General features: G+C 37.2%; 2 non-coding genes across 2 annotated transcripts; both read left to right on the top strand.

Moving 5' to 3' along the window:
• Positions 1–3,019: 3,019 nt before the first annotated feature.
• On the top strand, positions 3,020–3,102 carry trnal-uaa (transfer RNA leucine (anticodon UAA)). Its single transcript has one exon. It is a non-coding gene; the product is annotated as a tRNA-Leu (tRNA).
• Positions 3,103–4,428: 1,326 nt separating this feature from the next.
• Positions 4,429–4,511, top strand: trnal-uaa (transfer RNA leucine (anticodon UAA)). The gene has a single exon. It is a non-coding gene; the product is annotated as a tRNA-Leu (tRNA).
• The last annotated feature ends 14,542 nt before the right edge of the window (positions 4,512–19,053 follow it).

Here is a 19,053-nt window from a genome sequence, read left to right as displayed (position 1 = left end):
TACTTTTCGCTGTGTGAATTATTTTTTTTTGCCTAGCAACTTCCTGCTAACATAAACAACTCTCTGATAGCAAAAACATAAATTTACTTCAGATTTATCTCTCAAAACAGCATATTCTCTGCAGGAAAATAGCTCCTGTTTGAAAGTGAAAATGAAAGCGAGCCCCAGACCTTTGCGTGTTCTAGTATCTTAACTACATATTTCTAGGCTGTATTACCAAAAAAGATAATATTTTCAGGGTAATGGTCTCATCAAATATGATAACAGACATTCAGAGCTTAATTTTAATATCTCAATAGAAGTTTTGAATGTAAATATTATGTGACAAAATGACGCTTTATATGAGAACGGTCAGAATGACCGGTATGGTAATTCTAATAGTTACAGAATTCTAGTTCCACTGTTAATATAGCCTACTCTCGTGTCCGTGTTAATGCAGAATGAAGCAAGTGCACCGATGCCCATTCTGGCTAATTTACAGAGGTTTCTGTTGATCTCCTGAGCACACAGGCATTCAGCTCAAGCTGATATGCTCTCTCATTGGCTGCAGCTCGCCACTACATCTGACCGCACGTTGGGTCGCGTCTGCCGACTGCTCTGGAATATTCAGCATGCTAGATATCGGATTTGCGTCTGCAAGGTGTCAGCGATGCTTCAGCGAGCCTCTTTGATTGTTCAGTAGTTCACACATAAAGACTGGCGAGCGTTGAGCAGATTTCTTCCCGATCTCAGCCCGATCTGTCGGCGAGCTTGTTAACTTCCAAATCGGGCTCAAATCAGGCTTAAAATTCTGTAGAGTGAAATAGGCTTTAGTTGTTTTTAGTCAGGATTGGAGCTGAACTCTGCAGGAAGATAGGTCTCAAATGGCCACTTACCACTTTATTGGTGTCATTTTATTTATTTTTTGTTTTACCTTATTCACTAAATGATTCTGAACAATAGTATGATAGTCGAATATTACTGTTAGTGCATAAATAAATGATTGTGTTACTCCCATTGTCAGTGTGTGATCTTGCAGTGCCAGCTTTCTGTCAGTGGTCAGGTTTTTTTTTTCCTAGCAGTCAAGCGAGAACAGTTTGATTTTTAGATCAATATCAAGATTCCTTCCCCCAAGCTTCAAAGGCAGAATGATTGAGTACAGCTCAATGAAAGCAGGCTCTTTTAATAAGCGGGTGTGGGAGTCCCTTATAAATGGCTTAACTGACATGTTCACTGACACTAGTGTGTGTCACTTAGGCTAGTTTAACAGTTTGTTCTTTCAGTTGTCAGGCTCACAGGGGATCCGATTGGACTCCGGTCTCAGGAGCGTATTTGTGCGTGACTCCTGTTGTAAAGGAGGAATTAAACTGAGCTGGTTGGTGTTAAGTTTGCTTTGGTGAACTCAGTCCACTGGTGATTTTCAACTTGATGTCTGCTGCTGCATTGATCAAGGCTGCTTTTCACTAATCATGTCAACATCCTTTCTGCAGCATGTATTTATTAAATGTTTCAGTGCTGGGTTGTTCGTCTCTCATCCCTCTCCTTGTTTTTCTTTTCTTTTTAGAATATGAAACAATCAGAATGACACATTTTGAGCGATGAGATAGTGATGTGAGAAGTTATATTGACTGCAGATGCTGTCAAAATTAGTTATTTTAAAAAGTGAGTAAACCCATTTGCTTATTAGTGATTAGTGGGGTCAGACAGAATCTGTGGACATTTTTTGCTATTTTTGCGCAGAATTTTGTTAAAAATCTGCGGATTTATGTGGAATGGTTTTGATAGTATCACAACTAAAAACTTAATATATGAAATTAAAAATAATACCTTTTTTAACTTAAATGTTTACAATGCAAATCCAATTAGATCAACTTTATTTGGTAAACAAAGTAAGTCTCTCATATACAGTAACATATCTTCTAAAAGATAAAATATATTACTTAACAAACTGTATTGTACATAAATCATATGAATATTTCCATATTAGTCAATAATAAACTGAATAATTATAAATTTACACACATTTACACAAGTAAATAAACAGAACCAATGATGGGCTAAAAATCTGCAGAATTCTGCGCACACAGATTCCTAGTGATTAGTTGACTTTACTTAAAAAAACTAAGTCAACCCATTGTAACTTGGAGCTGTTATGCCCGATTGACACAGGGTGTCATCGTCAACGCTTCCCATTCACTTTGAATGGGTGACATCAAGCGTTGCCAAACTGAATTGTGGATTAGTTGCTCGCTGCAGAAGTTGGGAATTTCTCAACTTTTGAAGCGCCAGCGGAAGCGTCAGCCAATCAGATCGCTTTATACAAATACCCTAGGTCTAATTTCATTGGTTAAAGCTGCTGTAACAATTGCTGAGCATCAAGCTTTAGACACGCCCTCAGTCAAGCATTGATGCTGAAGCCCCATGTCAATCGGGCGTTAAGTTGCCTTAACTTAATACTTAATAATTATGTATAGTTCATTTATTTAAATATTTTAAGGCAAGGTGTTTACTCACTTTCTTTATAATGGAAAGTCAACTTATCACCTTTTTACAGTGTTGCCTTGCTATGTGAATAGTGGGATGGCTGAGTGCTTAAGGTGTTGTACTTAAGATCAATAGGCAAGTGTCTTTGTGCTTTCAAACCCATCTCATGGTAATAAATTAAATGTTTATAAATTGTTGCATCAATGCATTTTATGAATTATGTTCAGCTATACAGCTTTAATTATTTAGAAATAAAATGTTGGCAAAGATGTAAAGAAATTGCCCAGGATAGCTGGATGTGTAAGACATTGGACTTATAGTCTAATGGACAAATAACCTGACAGTTTTCATTAGAGCTTCTTGTTTGGCATTGGCTTGGTGTGCAGGGCCTAATGCATTAAACTAAAGATGCAATGGATGAATATACACTTGAGTTCAAACCCTACTCCTTATAGCCAAATTAGTACAAGAAAATCAATGCATTTGATGAAATTTTTAGGCTTAAGTAATTATATAACAATATGGGTAAAATTGATGCAAAGATGTTGCAAATTCTACCAGGATGGCTGAGTGGTTAAGGTGTTGGACTTAAGATCCAATGGGCAAATGTCCTCGTGGGTTCAATCCCCACTCCTGGTAATAAAATATGTTTTTTGAAGTTGTTGAATTATATTCAGCTGTACAGCATTTTAATTAATATGGAAAAATTGCCAAGGATCTGGAGAAATTAACCAGGAGGGACAAGTGCTTAAGCCTTTGGACTTAAGGTCTAGTGGACAAATGTCCTCATGGGTTCAAACCCCACTCCTTTTAACTAAATAAGTGTATTAAGGTTGTTGGATCAATGTATTTGATGAAATATTATTGTCATCTCTGTACATCTACAGTAATATGGAAAAACAGGTTGTCAAAGATGTTGAAAAGTTGATTAGGACATCCGAACACTTAAGGCATTAGACTTAAGGTCTAAAGCCTCCTTTTCACTGCACATGACAAGCGACAGACCGGAAGTCATTCATTTCCAATGGAGAGTAGTCCGGGAGCTGCGTGGAGTATCGATCATCTCAGTATGCAGAAAAATAGGATCCAAATTGAGCGGCAGATCCTTTGAAATATTTGACCTCCTGCGACTATACCGTATGTGACCGGCCGACAGGCTGTGATGCGGGGTTTGTGAGGTTTGTGCGTGCGAGATGAGAAATAGTTTTTTCATTATTTTTTGAATAAGAGAAAGATATATATAAAAAACTTTTCTTTTCATAAATGAGTAACAAAAAATATGTTTTTTTTATGTTGTCTCCACATTCCCTCCACATTTTTTTTTGTGGTGTATGAGTTTCTAGTATTCATTTATTCATCTATTCAATCATGGTGAATATTCAAGGCACGGAGAATAAAGGCTCTTTTTGCACTTTATTTCGGACACCACGAGAATTTATCTTCTCTCTCATGGTGCACGGCAACACTGAAAATTCTGTGCGACTGCCACAAGGGGGCATACACCGACAGTCATGTCCAAATGTCTTGTGTGGTGGAAAGGCAGCTTAAGGGACAAATGACTTCATTGGTTAAAACCCTACTTCTGGTGACAAAATAAGTGCTTTAAATCTATTATACAACCCTGGCTGGGTTAGTTGGCATAACTGTGTGGAGTTTGCATGTTCTCCCCGTGTTGGCGTGGGTTTCCTCCGGGTGCTCTGGTTTCCCCCACAGTGCAAAGACATGCAGTATAGGTGAATGGCTGAATTGGCTAAAATGGCTAAATTGGCCATAGTGCATGTGTGTGAATACAAGAGTGTATGGGTGTTTCCCAGTGTTGGATTGTGGCTGGAAGGGCATCCGCTGTGTAAAAAATATGCTGGATAAGTTGGCGGTTCATTCCGCTGTGGCGGCCCCTAAAGGGACTAAGCTGAAGGATGATAAAAGAATGAATGAATGAAATTTGTTGTACCGATATGTTTCATCACCAGGATGGCTGAGTGGTTAAGGCGTTGGACTTAAGATCCAATGGACAAATGTCCTCGTGGGTTCAAACCCCACTCCTGGTAGAAACTGATAAACTCAGAAGTTGTTGAATTATGTTTGGCTGAACAGCTTCTATAATAATTCTGAAAAAAAAACAGCCAAAGATGTGTGGAAATTAACCAGGATGGCTGAGTGGTTAAAGGCTTGGACTTAAATGAACAAAGGTTCTCGTGTGTTTCAAACCCCACTTTTGGTTACTGAAAAGGGCTTTAAAGTCGTTGCATTAATGGATTTGATGATATGCTATTGGTACATCTATAATCATGGAAAAGTAATGAAAAATGTGCTTTATTAAACCAGGATATCCAAGTGGTTAAGGTGTTGGATTTAAGATCCAATAGACAATGTCTGCCGAGTACATAAAGCATTGGACTCTAATAGGCATTTGAACACCCTTGTGGGTTCAAACCCCACTCCTGGTACCAAAATAAGTGCTTTGTTGAACAGGATAAAGAAACTCACACAGGTTTGGATCAAGTGCGATGAGCAAATGATGACAGAATTTTTATTTTTGGGTGAACTATCCCTTTAAGAAGCCAATCAATGTGATAAAGGAATTGGATTTAAAGTCCAATGTTCTCATGGTTCAGATCCCACTCTTAATTACAAAATAGTATTTTAAAGAGTAAGCTCCAGTGCATTTAAATTAATTGGAAGATTTATTATTGTTTTCAGAACACACACAAACCACATGGCAAGCCACATGGCAGCAGTGATTAGGAGGGCTGAGTAGCCATTGGGGTTAAGATCTAATGGAGATGTTTCTTCATGGTTTCAAACTCCTGGTAAGTACAATTTTGTTGTCAGTGCAAACAATTTTTCAGAACCCCCACACGTGTTTTTGATGTCTTTCAAGGGGGTTCAAGCATTAATTAGGAGAATCCAACGCCCCTGTAGTTCACATCCTGTATATATTTACAGTCAAGACGATCCTTTAATCAAAGCTAAAACTATTGAACAACACCCATTATTGTCTTAGGACAATTTTGAAAAACTTTGATGTCTGCTGTTACACAGTGTTTGTTTATAGTAGGTGCTCCACTTTATAGAAGCTGCTGGATAACATTCTATACTCCCATTGGTAATTGCTGCTGATTGAATATGAAATGACAGAAATAGTAAGAGCAAAAATGCTATGCATGCCAGTGAGGTCAGAACACATTTATTAAGTGCAAGTGACATTTTTTGTGTTTAGATTTATGTGAGATACAGCGTTGATCTTAGTATTTGCAGTCATCTGAGTGCTGAAAGTGGCACCGCGGCTGCTGGGCTCCATTGGGAGATGGCATTCAATCTTTCATTTTGATGTAGTATGGAAAGCCCCAAGGCACAGAGTAGCAGTCGACACCATGTTTGCACCACTGCAGAGCTTTGTGCTTTTAGATCTCAAATTCTCCAAAAGATCTGTTGTGTTTTCTCACATACACAAGCCTAAAATGTACGTTTTCCTCCTAATTGCTATTTTCCTTGACTCTGTTTATATTTCTTGTAGACATTTTGTCTGGCCTGGTTGGGTTCCCGCACCCCCATCGGGTTGAGATCTTTGAACTGGTTGGTAATACAGCCACAGATTTAGACATCATGTGAAGCACCATGGCAACAGCAAAATCTAGTAAATCTTAAGAATAGTTTAAGAAAAATACCAAAATGCTTAATTCTCATGCTCTGGAGTTATGAAATGATCTGCGACTGTCGTGGTTTCCGGCTGTTCCATTAATTAATAAAACTCAGTATGGAGGTTATGAATATCAGAAGAATAGACTTTGTTGGATAGTCCAATAGGACGTCACGATGGCGCAGTGGGTAGCACGATCGCCTCACAGCAAGAAGGTTGCTGGTTCAAGCTGCCCAAAGACATGCGGTACAGGTGAATTGGGTAAGCTAAATTGTCCGTAGAGTATGAGTGTGAATGCAAGAGTGTATGGGTGTTTCCAAGTAGGGTTGGGTACAGAAACCTGATGCCATTATGGCACCGGTACCTTTGTAACCGATATGCACCGGACCGAATCAGCATAGGAATTTCGGTGCCTAATTCCGGTGCCACTGGTGCTGTAAGAACGTCAGAACCATTCAGGTGGTGCATCAAAGGCACACATAAGTTTGCGTTGTCACACCATCTCTAAATATTTAATTCTAAACAGCTTTGATGGTTACAGACACCATCAGCTATGTCAGGCATTTGTTCTAGTTGCTTATAGAAGGCAAAGCGTGCAGTATGGCGCGACTGTGGTGAGCGACTCCCTTCATCAACACGCATGATCGCATTCATCTAATTTGCCTAAATTAAGCGTTCTAAAGTGTGGCTATATTTTACAAGCAAGGATTCTGACACACCAACATGCAGCAGATGCTTTACAAAAGTTGCGTGTAAGGGGGAAACACGTCAAATTTATGAAATTTGAGGGCACGTGGAATCAACTTAAAGGTGAGGAATGCAGTGTCTTTGACAGCTTGTGACATCATCTGGCACTTTTTTAGTGAGTACGTTTACATGGACACCAATACTCTGATCGCGATTCTACCTCGTAACCAACGATTTTTATTTTTATTTTATTTTATTTAATTTTATTTATTTATTTTTTTACAAAATTATCTTAAAGGACCACAGACACAAACTACGGAGGAAACATTTATAGGCTGGTGACTCAATGACGTTAATGGATCTATGTGCTATAACATGTAACTGGGAATCATGAATGTAACATTCAAAAAGCAACTCATGTAAGCACCTGAATCATATTATTGTCTTATTCAGATTAAGGCAAATCATTAGATTACTGATGTCCATGTAAAAGTAGTCACAAGCCCCAAACCCAGAAAAAAGGTGTTCCCTGATTTTCATGACAGCCTTTCCACAGGTCAGTAGTAAGCTAATGTAATGTTAATAGCATAATGAAATCTTGCATTCATGCTAACAAGCAAATGATCAAAAGAAATATAATAATGCAGTTTTAATATATAACATATGAATTGATTTTTACTTGAAACTTATAAAAAAAAAAATATATATATATATATACATATATATATATATATATATATATATATATATATATATATATATATATATATATATATATATATATATATATATATATATATATGTGTATATATATATATATATATATATATATATATATTTAATAAATAATACAATAATTGGGGCGACACAGTGACTCAGTAGGTAGTGCTGTCGCCTCACAGCAAGAAGGTCGCTGGTTCGAGTCTCATCTGGGTCAGTTGGCGCTTCTGTGTGGAGTTTGCATGGTCTCCCTGCGTTCGTGTGGGTTTCCTCCGGGTTTTCCGGTTTCCCCCACAGTCCAAAGACATGTGGTACAGGTGAATTGGGAAGGCTAAATTGTCCATAGTGTATGAGTGTGAGTGAGTGTGTATGGATGTTGCCCAGAGATGGGTTGCGGCTGGAAGGGCATCCACTGCGTAAAACATGTGCTGGATAAGTTAGCGGTTCATTCCGCTGTGGCGACCCTGGATTAATTTCGGAACAAAGCTGAAAAGAAAATGAATGATTGAATGAATGAATACAACCGCAACCATATCCGATCTAACAACAACAACCATTGTTCATCACAAAACTAGCAATGTGAGCTAACAAAATCATATGGCTAGTTTGGATTTCATTTACACTTTAAATACCGACTGCTTAACAAGTCAATTTCACACAGTATTTAGTGAATCATTCTAGCAGAGTATGTACTAATTTAGCCATTCCATATATCCTCAAGAGCCGTGCACACCCACATGATGTCCAGCAGAAACCCACACAGAAAATACGAAAAAATAATATCTGCAAATGCACTTCCAACACAGTCTTTTTTTGCCTGAAGTGGGCCAGAAACTCTAGTTGTCTCCCACACGGGCCTGCAGAGCAAAGGACAAACTCATGCTTATATTGTTCTTCTGACAAATCCTACAACAAAGCTCTGGCCTCCTCTCCGTGCCGGCCTAAGGCTTAGACTCTGGATTTAACTCCAAAGCCACTGGCTCAAGTAACCGCGGCCAGTTTCTGGGTCTCTACAACCATGTGCATTGACACGCATCCCGTAGGAGGCCACTGAAAGGCCAATTCTTTCACCCCAATCTTGCACCTACCACCCTCTGAAGTCCCCTGAGCCGCAAAGCAGACAAGCCCGTCATTTGTTCTGAAGTACAGTAATCTCTGTGAAGAGCCGGAGCGATTGTGTTGCAGTTGTTCAATCTTGGAGGAGACGCCAAGTGCAAGTGCTTGTCTTTTTGGGTGGAGGAAAAGCACTCAGGCGGATGCTCTGCTTTTCCTCTGTAGCACTCTGACACAGATGAACTCAAAATAGACAGGCAGAGGCTGTATTATTTACCTTGGCGGTCAGATTTTGGTACTTTTTTTTCTTGTAATGAGGGAGTTTTTAATAATAAATGTGGAAGCTGCACTGCAGGGTTCCACACCATTCATTGTCTCAACACAAATTTATTAAGTTAGCATAACAAATTTAAGTGGATTGAACAGTTTTCCCCAAAAAATCTCCAGAAATGGGTTAAGTTCATTTTAAAAAAGTAGATTGAACAAGCAGCCAAAAATTTTTTCGAGTGCGTTTTAGTATAGTATAGTATAGTATAGTATAGTATAGTATAGTATAGTATAGTATAGTATAGTATAGTATTAGTATAATACAATTAGAATCATCTATAAAAACGTATTGCTGCCCATGACAATGTGAATATATATATATATATATATATATATATGTATATGTATATATGTATATATCTATATACACCCTTGTGTATTACCCCACTTACACAGTGACAGCAGATCAATAAACACTAGCCTTAGCTGGGTCAGTTGGCATTTCTGTGTGGAGTTTGCATGTTCTCTCCCCGTGTTCGCATTGGGTTTCCTCCGGGTGCTCTGGTTTCCCCTACAAATCCAAAGACATGTGGTATAGGTGAGTTGGGTAGGCTAAATTGTCTGTAGTGTATGTATGTGAATGAGTGTGCATGGGTGTTTCCCAGTCATGGGTTGCAGCTGGAAGGGCATCCGCTGTGTAAAACATATGCTGGCTAAGTTGGCGGTTCATTCCACTGTGACGACCTCAGATTAATAAAGGGACTAAGCTGAAATGAGAATGAATGAATATATACACGCAAATACATACACACACATATACATACATAAACATATATATATATGTGTGTGTGTGTGTGTGTGTGTGTGTGTGTGTGTGTGTGTGTGTGTGTGTGTGTGTGTGTGTGTGTGTGTGTGTGTGTGTGTGTGCGTGTGTGTGTGTGTGTAGATTTCTCCTACGTGACATTGCTACGAGTGTAAATAATACATTATTTGTTCACACACAAGAACATTTGTGTTATTTTTTTAAGTACCTATGGTGGAAGAAATGTGGTTACCATGGTACATTTGAAAAGTTATATTTATCTTTAGCTATTCACCTTTTTTAATAACACTTTTTTATATGAGTCATAGAGATAAACACAGGTTAGAACAGACTGATTAAAATTAAAGCGAGGAGAAATTGGATTTCTAACTTCTGATTAAATCTTGTGTACCTGAAACCGTGAAAATGATTTATATTACTTTTCAGACACCATGCAGATCAAGTCAGAACACGATTTTGCTAACTTTATGCACCCCAAAACAACCTGTTTTCTCATTTCACACAGTAATATGGCTAATTAAAGGCACAATATGTAAGATTTTTTTTTTAATTAAAATATCCCCCCAAAAAAACTAAAACTGTTATAAATTTTGCTTGTGTACTTAAATCATCCCAAATGTTTTGAAGAATGTTAAATTCCAGAGAAATATGCACTTTTAACTAGTCCCACATGGAAAAAACCTATATAAACGTATATGTTTTAATATAGGTTTTGATATAGGGTTTTAATATATGTGACATATACAAAATTGGCCGTTTTTCTATATTATATGTACATAAATGCACATATATGTACATATATGTGTACATATGTGTACATATATACAGTTGAAGTCAGAATTATTAGACCCTTTTTTTTTTTTTTCACCAATTTCTGTTTAACGGAGAGAAGATTTTTTTCAACACATTTCTAAACGTAATAGTTTTAAGAACTCATTTCTAATAACTGGTTTATTATATCTTTCTGAAAGGCTTAATTAGGTTAACTAGGCAGGTTGGGGTAATTAGGCAAGTTATTGTATAATGATGATTTGTTCTGTTTTCAATAAAAAAAATTCTAGCTTAAAGGGGCTAATAATTTTGACCTTAAATGGTTTTTAAAAAATGTAAAATTGCTTTTATTCTAGCCGAAATAAAACAAATAAGATTTTCTCCAGAGGAAAAAATATTATCAGACATACTGTGAAAATATCCTTGCTCTGTTAATCATCATTTAGGAAATATTTAAAAAAGAAAAAAAATTAATTAGGGGGGCTAATAATTGTGAGTTACATAGGTTTGTATATGCATGTGTATATATATATATATATATATATATATATATATATATATATATATATATATATATATATATATATATATATATATATATATATATATATATGTGTGTGTGAATATATGCACATATGTTGACCTATATGTTCACGTATATATTTACTTCTATATTAGCAAAATTATTAAAATCTATAGCTGCTAGACAACATAATTAAAAAAAATTTACATTTTGTTTTTACTTAAGAACAATCAAATAGTACAAGAAAAAATATAGTTCAAGAACAAAAATAAAACAAAAAACTGAACAGAATTAAAAAAAAAACCGACAAACCATTTTGTTATACATTTCATTCTTTTCCACTATCTTCACACAAGAAAGAATTGACCTTGTATATGTTTCATGAAAGCTCTTCTCACTTTTTTGCCATACTTAAAATCCATAACATGCCAATTACTTGTGATACCAATTACAAGTGTTCGCACATACATATGTTTTTTGTATTATTTTTTGTTAGTTCTTAGTTATCGCCTTGATAATAGAACATATGAGCTAGGCATCGTGTATGACAGTTGCCATAGTGAGATATGAGCTATAAAGGAGACATATCTTGTATGTACACATACGGTTTAAATGTGGATATAAAGAAGCAATACAGGAGACCGATATGGTTTATATAAGCACCTCAATTTTGCTCATATGTGGCATATATATGCATATATGCAGCGTATATAATATCTTATAAAGTGCATATAGGTTTCATATATGCGTATATATTCTCATATAGGTTCTTTCCATGTGGGGTGACAGAGCGTGCTTGCTAATGATTTTTTACACCCTCGATTAGTAACTTAGTTTTATGGAAAACAGAAAAACACCAAAGACACTTTAATATGTTGTACATTTTATTAGATTGAACGGACCCACATTATAAAAGAATCTTTAAATGTATTTAGTATAATAAAATAGCACTGCTTCTTTCCCACATGATCACAACTTTAAAAACAGGAAGTGGTGGACTGTGGCATAATAAAAGCTCTGCTGCTTTCATGCCACGCCACGCCACTCGTATCTTGCAATTTTTTTCAGCACTCTCATTTCACTTTGACAGTTTTCAGTCTTACTCTGCTTCGTAGTACTATCATAATACTGTAACGCACTGAAGAAGGCCAGGATGCATTTAACAGTTCAAACGTGTCTTTTAATGAACTTTTGCACATTGCAGACAGTGTAATCCTTTAGCTCGTTGGAAATCAGCAACTCTCTCACCAAAACAACATACCTGTCTCCTTCAATCGAAACCCCCCTCCCACTCGAGTGCGCAGACTCGCTTTTCCCAAAATCCAGCCCCTTAAAACCCCACATTACACAACACAGATACACCCCAAAAAAACACAGGAACTGTCCTAAACCTTCTCTAGCATGCTACTCCCCCCTCCCAAATGATCCTTGACCTCGAGGGAGCAAACATAGTCCTGGAGACGCCTTGGAGGCCTCTTGACTCTCTGAGGCCGAGGTGAGCCCTTCTCTGCAACAGGGTTACTGAAATGTGAACTTGGTAGCTCAAGAACTGGTGTAGTTTCAAGGGGAACATCTAAAGAATTAGAACTACCCAGCCCGTGTCCTGCCTCATTCTCCAGATAAGGCATAACTGCAGGGGAGGCCAAGCACTGTAGCTGCTGAGGCATCCCCTCTGTATGGAGCCAATCTATCCCTGTGCACTGCCACTTGCCTGCCCCTTGGTGGCAACTGAACATGGTAAACAACTTCCCCAATTCTCTCCAGTACAATGCAAGGCCTTATCCACTGTGCATCAGGTTTAGGGCACCTGCCCTTCTTTCTCTGTGGACTGTACACCCACACACTCTCCCCCACTTTGAAGTGTCGCCCTTTTGTTTTCAAGTCATAATCCCACTTCTGACACCAGTGTAACAGACTGACGAAGGCCAGGAAGCATTTAACAGTTCAAACTTGTCTTTTAATAAACTTTTGTACGTTGCGGACAAAGTAATCCTTTAGCTCGCTGGAAAACAGCAACTCTCTCACCAAAACAACATCGAGTGCGCAGACTCACTTTTTCCCAAAATCCAGCCCCTTAAAACCCTACATTACACAACACAGATACACCCCAAAATAAAACACAGGAACTGTCTTAAACCTTTCTAGCATGCCACAATACGTTTTGAATACTTTAGCTCATCTATGATTTCTGCAGCAATCCCATAGGATGTAATGAAGACCACAACTTGATTCAACACTCAGTCAGGGGGTCATCAAAATACGCCTTTGTTTGTTGTGATTATGTGCCTTCTATTGGGAAAAATGACATATTGTGCCTTTAAATTGATACTTAGCTTTTGTTTTTCCTTAAAGGACTGAGCTGAGAAATCAAATTTCCCTGATTTTGTTTTTCACTTCATATAAAAAGCAAGCCAGACAAACATAACCCTGAACATGAGCTGATCCTTCACTCCAGAGAGGCTCAAAATCTAATGATGTCTCTTGTTTTACACCTTCTTTTCACACTGATATGCACCTCTACCAAAGCCAGAGAACCATCAGAGCATGCCGTTCCCTTAATAAGTTGTCATTTTTACGTTTATTGGATGAAACATTTCTTGGAAAGAAAGCAGCTCTGGAAATGTACGCATGATTTAAACATATCACGCATGAGCACACACATGCGACATCATTGTACTATAAAAACTTCCTGTATGTTTGAGAACTAAACAGTTTCTTATTAGTCTGAAAACTGCATGTATTGAAGCTAATATGACCTTTATTAGGTAACAGTGTGTCTAAACTCAAAAAGACAAGAGATGCAAACACAGGTCTATCTAGAAATCAAACAATAATGACAGCTCCAAAGACAAATCTTTCCTTTTCTTTTGCATTGCATTCTTGCATTAGCATTAATTAGCATTAGCAATTAAGTTCCAGGACAGGTCAGTATGAGCTTGGTCCATTGTTCACTTCCTTTCACCATTCGTTCCTTTACAGACAAGGCACAATTCAATGCTCCATTTTCAGACAGAATGAACCTAAAAGACAAAGCTGCACTGACTGCATTGAATCTGAGAGTAAAGGAGTTGCACCACACGAAGGGTGAGTAACTGTGGTTACTATTGCTTTGTCTTTTACAACCAATCATTATATGATATTGAGAATATGAGCATTTTAACCTAAATCACAAAAGTGTCCATCAGGCTGTCAAACATACATGCTGTCCATTGCAGCTTTGGGAATTAATCTATTTTTTTAATCTTTAAACCTTGTGCACTGTTTAAATTTACTACTCTTTTGTTATGTTCGGGTTAAAAACATCCACTGAACTAAACTGCTGTAAAAATGCATCAGATTAATATTTTTTTTAACAATTTGTTGCATAAATGTGTTAATCAACCTCAGTTCTGATCAAAACTGCTAAAATGTTTAGAGAATTACAGACTTTTAACTATTTAATTGCCAAATTCATAAATGATGTCACTGATTTGGTGAAAAACACACACAAAATGTGGTATTTTCAATATTAAAAGTAATTGTGGATTGGATTTTTTTTTACATTTTATCAAAATCTTGGACATGTGTAGCAACATTGTCTTTGATGAATTGTTTTTGATTAATTAAAAAAATGTTCTCCCTAATTGACTGTTGGGATATTCATAGTTTTTGCCCTATGACTTCCATTATAACCACATTTTTAGTACAAAACCATGACACCATATAATCATGCATTATTGATTATTGGTGGTTTTTCCTGTTGGGAAGAGGTACAATTTGTAATTTTTACTGTTGATCATCAGTTGGCACCATTAACCCTTTAGATAGACCTGTGCAAAAAAAGCTTAGTTTTTGGATTTTATATGGAGTATAAGTTATAACAGCAAATTAAAGTGTGTGTATGTGTGTCTGTGAGAGTGTGAGAGTGACCTTTACACACTTACCTTGATGTATCTAAGAAAAAACCAAAAAAACTAAACAAAAGCAATGCATCAAAGTCAGTGTTGTTACCAATCGTTCACACATCCAAGACTGTGATAAAAGGTGATCCAGTAAACAATTACTTTTTATATTGAAAATATGTCATTTTGTTTGTTTTTTTCACCAAATCAGTGACATAATTTATGAATTTGCCAATTAAAGAGTTAAAATCCTGTAATTTTCTAAACACTTTAGTAGTTTTGATCAGAACTGAAGTTGATTAACAGATGTATGCAAAAAAAAAAACTTGAAAAAATATTTATCTGATGCATTTGTACAACATTTAAATTCAGTTTTTATCACGATTAGTAACATTGGCTTTGATGCATTCTTAGATTTTCATTTTTGTTCTCCCTAATTTACTGTCGGTGTGTGTTTTTTCTCCATTGACTTGCATTAAAACCACATTTAATGGTGCATAAATACACAGTCTTTGTTTTTGTTTACTCCATGAAGTTCTGAGAGCTAAGATGCATATTTTGATTTTCACAGCAAGGTAAGTGTGTAAAGATCACTCTCACACACCCATAGACATACATACAAACGGTTTAATTTGCTGTGATACTCCACATAAGATCCAGAAACTAGAAAAAGTTTTTTTTTTTTGCACAGGCCTATCTAAATGACAAATTGTACCTCTTCCCAATAGGGACAACCACTAACAATCTAAAATGCATGATCATATTGTGTTATGGTTTTGTAATAAAAAAAATGGGGTTATAATGGAAGTCAATGGGGCAAAAACAGTCACCAACAGTAAATTAGGAAGAAAAAAATTTAAATTAATCAAAAACAATGCAATAAAGGCAATGTTGTTTCACATGTCCAAGATAAAAGGTTAAAAAAATCCAGTCCACAATTACTTTTTATATTGAAAATATGTCATTTTGTGTGTGTTTTTTACCAAATCAGTGACATCATTTATAAACTTGGCAATTAAAGAGTTAAAATCCTGTAATTTTCTAAACGATTTAGTAGTTTTGATCAGGTTGATCAACAGATTTCTGCAAAAAAGTTGAGAAAAAAAATATTTATCTGATGCATTTTTACAGCAGTTTAGTGCAGTGGATGTTTTCATCCCTAACATAACAAAAGGGTAGTAAATTTTCTCAAAGTGTATCGTTGAGTGTAAAATATTTTAAAGCATTTTCTCAAAATGTGTGTCAAAATAAGATTTGTCACCAAAAATCATTCAACTAGCTGAAACACAGAAAAAGTTATGACCAAATTAAGACTCAAAATCACCCCAGAGTGGATGAAAACATCCCCAACAATACGTACTGTAAGGGTTAAATATGCAAAACGGTTGACTAATCACACCAGAGTACATTGTTTTCCAAGTCTACAATCCTCCAGACTCATTCAAACTGTGTGTTGTAAAAAAGAATGTTAAAAAAGGACAGAAAATAATCAATTGATGATATATTCTAATGCTTTTTATGTACAAATCTGGAAAGCATTACACGTGCCTCTTAAAAAATGATATAAAACAATAGAAAAGGCAGCTCATCACTCTTTTAACATTGACAACGAATTACATCACAGCATGCACCGAAACCACAATTCCTCTCTCATCCAGAAACATCACCCACGTTAAGATCAGACTCTGCAGCTCTTGTTTACTGCATGGCGACAGGTTTCACGTACGGACGCTAATTCGATGGTTTCTATTTTTAAATACCTCAGAGCCTCAGGTGAGGTTTATTCCTGCACAACGAGGTTCCAGTCAGCCAACTCCTATCAAAGAGATAACGCCAGTTTCTATGGAAACCCGCTCTCCGCTCAGGTTATAAATCACAGACACGTATATATACACACTCACACTTGTATCTTTGTAGAGTGCAGGTTCACAAAAGCGCTATCTTTGTGACGCTTCTCCCAGCAGACCTGCGTTTTAGGTATAGTAACTGCGAAAGAAACTTTCCAAAGGGCTCCGTGCAATCTTCTGTGGTCCTGCATGGAGAGAAAAGAAATGGTTGCTTGTTTGCAGTTTTCTGCGGTTATAACTCAACAAAACTAGCTTCGTGTTTCTGTTTGCACTTTGTTCCTGCGCTTCCTGGCCCAATAAATCAGGCCGTAGAGAGAGATGGAGTCACAGGGACTGCTCCATGTGACAAGATTGCAATTCTGGCCTCTAATCACATTACTCTTCCCATTCTTCGCCACTGCTGTTCCCGGGCTGTCATTACCGATACTGCCAGGGGGCCGACACTGGCTAAGGCTGTTGGCTTTAATTGCTCGCCTGTCAGTAGGTGAAAAATCTGCACACTGGATGTAGGCAGTAGGACTGGAGATGTAATGCTGAATCAGTGGGTATAGTGTGTTCGTCCTACCTTCCACAAAAGCGAGATTGGCCACACTGTGGTTAACACAGTTTCTTTATAACTGGTGCATTGCATTTTTAACCGGTCGATCTCTGTGCTTTTGTGTTGATGCCAAAAAAAGAGCATCCGTGACGTTTTAGAACTTGAAAGGTTAGTTCCAAAAATAGAAATGCTGTTATTAATTACTCATCCTTATGTCACTCAGTCCCCAGAGAACTTCCTTCATCTTCAGAACATGAATTAGGATATTCTAGATGAAATCCGAGAGGTTTCTGATCCTCCAGATACAGCGATAGTCTGGAGACATTCAAAGTCCAGTACTGCAATCAAATGAAGCTCCAAGAACACTTGTACACCAAAAAAGTTATAAAAATACTCTGTTTGCCCATGTCTTTACATCTGATCTGGGTACTATGGGTGATACAGCAAGTGTGTTACGCAGAAATTCTGTTGGAAATACGGTGCTGCGAAAAAGGGTGGAATAAAATTATGTGACAGACAAAATGAGAACTTTACATTTATGTACAGAGAGGTCACTTTATCTTCTGTTGGTGTCCTGTAGGGGTGACATGGTGGTTGGCACTGTCGCTTCACAGTGTGGAGTTTGCATGTTCTCCCCATGTTTACGTGGGTTTCCTTAAGTTGCTCCGGTCCAAACACATGCACTGTAAGTGAATTGGGTAAACAAAACAGTGTATGAGTGCGTGTTGTGAATGTGAGAGTGTATGGGTGTTTTTTAAGTACTGGGTTGCGGCTGGAAGGGCATTCACACTGTAAAACATATGCTGGAGTAGTTGGTGGTTCATTCCGCTGTGGCAACCCCTGATAAATAAGGGACTAAGCCGAATTTGCAGCATAAACTTTGGAATGTGGCAGCATGTGAAAGTTATCCCACGAGGTTGTGTTTCCAGTTTGGTGCATTTGCATGCAAATGAATACCACTTAATAGGGCAAAAAATATATAGTTTGACCAAACCTTAAGGCTGTATCCAAAATTGCCCCATACACACTGAAATAGTGCACTATTTGAGGGAGCAGCCATTTGTAGTGGTGTCTAGAATCATAATGGATGTTCTGAAGTGCACTCAATCAATTCCACAATGCGCCACAGTAATGAATGCACAACTGATATACAGTAAATGGCTGGAGAATACCCATACTGCACTGTGAGAGTTCGCACACCTAATGAATTTACACATCTGACCACAAGATGGCATCCACATCATGATACAAAGTAACAGTCATAAACACATTTTCAACATTTTTATGTATTATACTTTATTTTATCAACCAGCAAAGCGCGAACAAAATGGCATCCCCTCCAGTGAACTTAGTGCCTAATTTAACTCACTTATTTTCATTCACCCCAGCAGACACAACATCACAAGACATTAATATTAGGTTAGATTTAGGTCGCCAGCGTCTAAGGACAATGTTATTTTGACATCCAATAATGACGTGAAATGAGGTTGATATTTTGTTGATTTTGGGTTGTGTTGGAAAGTGACTAAAATCCAACGTCGAGCCAACATCTTAAACCAACGTAATATTGACGTCAAATACTGACATTTATTCATCAGGTTTGGCAACCAAAATCAAACATCTGATAGACGTCATAGTGGTAACATCCAAACAACGTCAAGCTGTAACATCATTAGACGTTGATATTTTGTTGTTTTAGGTTGTGTTGGAAAGTAACTAAAAAGCAAAGTCTGTCTAACATTGGACATTGATGTCGGCCAGACGTTGGGTTCTGACGATTTTAATTTCCAAACAAAATGCAACGTCCCACGACATTAGGGTGCAACGTCAATCTGATTTA

Source organism: Danio aesculapii, chromosome 17, assembly GCF_903798145.1.
Source record: "Danio aesculapii chromosome 17, fDanAes4.1, whole genome shotgun sequence".
NCBI classification, from domain to species: Eukaryota; Metazoa; Chordata; class Actinopteri; order Cypriniformes; family Danionidae; genus Danio; species Danio aesculapii.
Note: the sequence above shows the minus strand (reverse complement) of the source record. Positions and strands in the feature narration are given on the sequence as shown.